The following is a 6000-nucleotide window of genomic DNA, read 5'->3' as shown; positions in this document are numbered from 1 at the left end:
ACTCGTGGTCCAAGATGCCTTAGATATGATACACACACACACACACACACACACACACACACACACACGATGCTTATGCCAAAAACAATAGTATTTTATATGTTTCAGGAGCATTTATTTCAGGAGAAGCAAGAATCGGGAGTCTGATCCCCTGGAATTAGAATTACAGGTGTTTGTGAGTCACCCAGTGTGAGTGACGGGAAGAAGATTCTTAAATATAATAAGTAAAAACAATTTCAGGAGATTTAGAATACTAAATCCTTGTTTTCCTCGCATTGAACCAAGCCTTCACTAGCAACCTTATTTCACAGGCTGGTTGGTGGAAGAATTGGTTATAACCCACCCCACCTCAGTGTCTCTATATTCTCACCAGACCACAAGGGGGCACTGCGTGCAGCTTCCCTGAGATGCCGCTCCAGTTTTCCATACTGGACCACGAGGGGGCACCACGCGTAGCATCCCCTAGCGGGCTCCCAGAGAACATACGAGCAAAATGCATAAAAGAGCTTGGTACTGAAGAGAAAGGGTGTTAGTTCTCCGTCCTTGGAGGATAAGAGCGAACTCTTGGGAGCCCTTTCCCAACAGGGTGAGCCGTCTGAAATGGACCAACACCCCCACGTTCACCTCGGTCCTTCGCCGGCTGCTGAGAGCACGCTACTTTGTTTCCAGCCTGTTTTCCTAGGTACAGGTCCCTACAAGCCCTAGTGTTCCTCCCAGAGCTTTTGTTCCTTTTCTTGTTGGTTGCCTTTTGCAAACAGGACTAGCACTAAACCCAAACCCTCTTTTGTCAAACCTTAGGCCCTTGCCTGTGTGGATTGGATGTCTAGACAGATAGGTGGAAGTCGTTGCTTGAGGGTAAGGATAACTTAAGGTTGTTCGCTTTTGTTTTTTCTTGTCCTCCTAAAAACAACCCCCCTCACACACCACACACCACACACAGTCTTTTGCTTTGGTACTTCAACCTTGTGCAAGACTCTGAACTAACTCTCTGTGCCCTTCTGACCAATTCTAAAACGTCTTATTGGTCACCCGTTGTCATTAGAAGTTTCAATCTCTTGCATAGGGACTGAAGTCCCAAAGATCTTGGATGGTCTCAAAACCCCTCTTTAGGCAGCTCTGTCATAAAGGCGCCTCATTTGTGCCTTCAGAAGGATGGCCAGCGGGAGGTGGGAGGATCTGGTGGCTGCCTGTACCTAGGCAGCCAGGGAGGTCAGAAGAAATTAAGGGTGTGTTTTCATTTAACGTGATTCTTTGCTGACTTGTCTCCCTGGAAAATTGTCTGTGAGAAGAGAAGACAACATAAGATATTCTTTCTGTTAACTCAGTTTTTCTTAATTATAGTAGTTGGGAAATGGCTGAAATCATGTTGTGAGTCTCTGAAGTGATTTTTCCCCCTATCCTTGTTGCAAAGGATTTTTTTTTTTTTTTTGCAACACAGGTACTAGTGTTTGCTGAATTTTATCCCTTGCGTTTTTACCTTTACTTAACTAAAATCCTTTTGGGGTTGTGATGTATATGTCTATGTACATGTACATGTAATGTACATGCACGTGATATGCATATGATATACAGGTTATATGAATGTGCATGTGTAGATGTATTAGCATATGCATATGTATGTGTATTAGCATATGTATATGTATATATCCATCCAACCTTCCTTCCTCTAAATGTTTACAACTCTGAAGAGAAAAGTATCTGGGTAGTTGGGAGTCAAGGAATACCACAGAATCACGCCGTACAACAAACCTCTCACAAGAGACTTATTGAGAAAAACACAAGAGGGTGGCTCTTCCTGGTGAGAAGCCACTGAGGACTCAGCAGAGGTAGGGTTTATTTGAGTTTCTTGTGGGACAGAGCTTTCCAGGGTGGCCTGGGATTGGAGGAATTATGGGAGGATATACTATCACAGGGGGGAAAAGCAGACCTTGAGATGTATGTTATAGATGTATACAATGCCGAGTGCATGCCTCGGAACAAGCCCACAGACACAGCGCATTCACAGGGAAGCTGGCGCAGCTTCCTTCATGCACGGTCTTAGAGTAATTTCCTCTGCAGCTTCTGGGGGGCGTTTCTTTCAGATCCAGTACAGAGAGCAGTGGGTTCACTTCATTTAATAGCAATTGGACAATCTCACAGCCAATCTCTTCTCCGTATTTCACTTCTCCCAGAATGCTTCAGGCCGTGGTTTACAGGCATCTGTCATTTCTTTTAAATTTCTTATTTTTGAGATGGTAATTAGCATGTTTCTCTGGTCCCTTTCCTCCCTCCAGACACTTCCATATACAACTCTTCCCTCTTCTTCAAACACACGGCCTCTTTTATCATTAATTGCGAGTGCATGATTTTCGTTAGTATTTTTTTTTGTGCTCATGTTGATCCAATAACACTGTCACGTAAATAATTAGTTCACAGATTTTTATTTCTGAATTGTACTCCACTACAGTTTATTTATCCAGTCACCTGTTGAAGACATCTGGACTGTTTCTACTTTGATATGATTATAATTTAAAAGGAAGTTAATAAAACCTTTTTCCATGGTTATGGATTTTGTGTGCAGTATGTACACACACATTCACACATGCCACAACTCACAGAAGTTGATTCTCCCCTTCTGCCATGTGGCTCTTCCGTCTGGGCTCAAACTCAGGTTGTCCAGTTTGGCAACAAGAATTCTTTCCTGCAGGTCTATCTCACTGCTTTAAAATCTTTTATAATTAAAAAAAAAAAGAAAGAAATGCTGGAGAGATTGCCCAGTAGTTAAGAGAACTGGCTACTCTTCCATAGGACCTGGCTTTCATTCCCAGAACCCACATGGAGTCTCAGAACCAATGGTAACTTCAATTACAGGGATCAGATGCCTTCTCCTAGGCATGTTGGGCACCAGACATCAACATGGTACACACATACATGCAGGCAAAACACCCTACACATAACACTTAAAAATGACAAAATAATTAGAGGTCTGTTTCATCCTTTCATAAGTATTGAGAATTGGAATTGCTAGGTTATAAATCAAGCATCTTCTGTAGTAGATATGCCATTTTTATCTTCCATCTAGGGGCATGTCAAAGTTCTGTTATTACCAATTATTACTGATTTGTTTACTTATTCCATTTGCTACTGATAAAGAATGGCCCAGATCTCCATTTATCATCACAGAGTTGTACTTCTATGCATTTAGCTCCTTTAATTTTTGCTTCTTGTGTTTTGAGGTTTTGTGTCCAAGTATGTGGGTGTTTAGGGAGGCTTTGCCTTTGAGATTGGGTGTGTGGCTATTTAGGAAGGCTTGGCCTTTTTTGTACATTGATTCTTGCATCAAGACACGTGCCTTTTGGCTCTGTGCTGACTTTTACTTGTTATAACACAGCTGCCTTGGCTTTTCTTATCTATAGCTAGAATGTGCATTGCATATTTCTTCCCATTCCTTTGCTGTTATCTGTGTATTTTAACTTAAATGGGGGTGGAATAGCCTTGCTCTTAAAAGAAAGAAAAAGCTAGTCTAAGATTCTTTTGCTCTTTTTGAAAATATTTTTATTGATTCTTTGGAGCTTCCACATAACTTCTCAGTGCTTCCAGTGTCTACTCCCTGACTCCTGTGACCCACCCCCTCAAACAAACAAACAAACCAAGTCTAATATGTGTTGTATATGTACTTACTGGGACATAGACTCCACTCTTCCTCCACACACGTGCCCACCAGAAGCCATCCATGGTGGAGAGCTACACTTTTGACTCTTTCATTCTTTAACGGTAGTATCATGATTACTTACTTAAAAAGAGATTTTTTCAATGAAGGCCTAAGTCTATATACAGTAGTGTATAATTTGATGATAATACACTACTGTCTTATCTTCACATGTGTGAAACCATCCATAACATCTAGAGAATGAACATTTCCCATCATTTGCCTTCTCCCAGGCTCCTTAGAAATCAATACCTCTCAGGAACCTAGGGGTGCCCTGGAATGAGAGCCTTCTGGTTTCTATCTGTGGCTGGAGACCATCCTCTGCCACAGGGTTCCATACCCAGGTGGTGCAGGGAGATAATTTCACCTCCCAGGCGTGAGGACGGGCCTGTGAGTACAGGTAGGACCACCACTGCTGTTCAGAGGACATGCCTGGGACCCTCAGTACACAGAAACCACACCCCTCAGGGGTGGCCTGAGATGGGAGTCTTCTGATTTCCTATTTCCATCTGTGCCCAAAGCTGATCCTGGGCCACAGAGCTACATTCACAAATACTGTCATGAGAGAGCTGGTTACCCAGGAGTGCCTACACACCTTCAAGCACAGGTATGACTACCACTTCCCTTCAAATTACTGGCCCAAGAGGGACCCCCTCGGAGTCATCAGGACACAGGAACCAAGGATCAGCTGGACAGGATCCTTCTGGTTTCTGTCTGCACCCCAGAGCTGACCCTGTACCACAGCTCTCCATACCTAAGTTCCTCCCAGAGAGAACTGGTCTCCCAGGAGTACTAACACACAGGCTTGCAGAACGGACAAGCCACAGTCAGAGACAGCAAGAGCATCTAACACCAGAGATAACCAGATGGCAAAAGGTAAGGGCAAGAACATAAGCAACAGAAACCAAGACTACTTGGCATCATCAGAACCCAGTTCTCCCACCACAGCAAGCCCTAGTTACCTCAACACACCAGAAAAACAAGACTCTGATTTCAAAATCACATCTCATGATGACGATAGAGGACTTTAAGAAGAACATAAATAACTCCCTTAAAGAAATACAAGAGACACAGGTAAACAGGTAGAAGATCTTAAAGAGGAAACACAAAAATCCCTTAAAGAATTACAAAAATCAATACCTTCCACCCTTCTCTCCCCAGGCAGCAACTGATATTCTGTTTTTATACATTAGCTTCTAATTTTTTTCAAATGCAACTCTAGTTGAGGCTGGCCTCAAACTCCTGTGTTCTGTGTTTATCTCCTATATGTTGGTATTACAGGTACAACATAGCCTGGTGTTATTAGTCTCTAAAGTCTTGTAGGATTGGAACTATACAACTTACTATGGAGTTTTTGGTCATCTTTTTTTATCATAGTAATTTTGAAATTTGTCCATGTTGGGTTTTTATTTTGGCTATTGGTGTGTGTGTGTGTGTGTGTGTGTGTGTGTGTGTGTGTGTGTGTGTGTGTTTGATAAAGCACTATGATCACTATTGTGAGTGTCTTAGTTAGGGTTTCTATTCCTGCACAAATATCATGAACAAGAATCAACTTGGGGAGGAAAGGGTTTATTCAGCTTACACTTCCACATTGCTGTTCATCTATCACCAAAGGAAGTCAGGACTGGAACTCAAGCAGGGCAGGAAGCAGGAGCTGATGCAGAGGCCATGGAGGGATGTTTCTTACTGGCTTGCTTTCCCTGGCTTGCTCAATTTGCTTTCTTATAGAACCCAAGACTACCAGCCCAGAGTTGGTACTATCCACAATGGGCCCTCCCACCTTGACACTAAATGAGAAAATGCCCCAGAGCTGGATCTCATGGAGGCACTTCCCCAACTGAAGCTCCTTTCTCTGTGATAATACAAGCCTGTGTCAAGTTGACATACAAAACCAGCCAGTACAGTGAGGAAAGAGTTCTTTTAAGATTATAGTTGTAATCCATCATAGAAGGCAGTCAAGGCAGAAACTTGGAGGCAGGAACTGAAGCAGAAGCCACAGAGAAGTGCTTCATCTGCTGTTCTCATCATAGCTCTCTCAGTCTACTTTCTTATACACTCCAGAACCACCTGCCCAGGGGTGGTTTTACCTACAATGGTCAAGGCCTTCCTATATCAATCACTAAGACAGAAAATGGCCCATAGTATCGGCTGCAGGTCAATCTTACGGAGGATTTTCTCAATTGTGATTTTTCTCTTCTTAGGTAGCTCTAGCTTGGGTCATGGCCATTAAAATCAACCCAAGACAGGCCTGCTCCACGGTGTGGGGAGATGGGAATAGCTTTGTGCCTTTACAAAGATGGGTCTTTGGGTTG

The sequence above is a fragment of the Apodemus sylvaticus genome, chromosome 14 (genome assembly GCF_947179515.1).
Source record: "Apodemus sylvaticus chromosome 14, mApoSyl1.1, whole genome shotgun sequence".
Lineage (NCBI taxonomy): Eukaryota > Metazoa > Chordata > Mammalia > Rodentia > Muridae > Apodemus > Apodemus sylvaticus.
The sequence above is the reverse complement of the archived record's forward strand: the minus strand, read 5'-3'. Positions refer to the sequence as shown.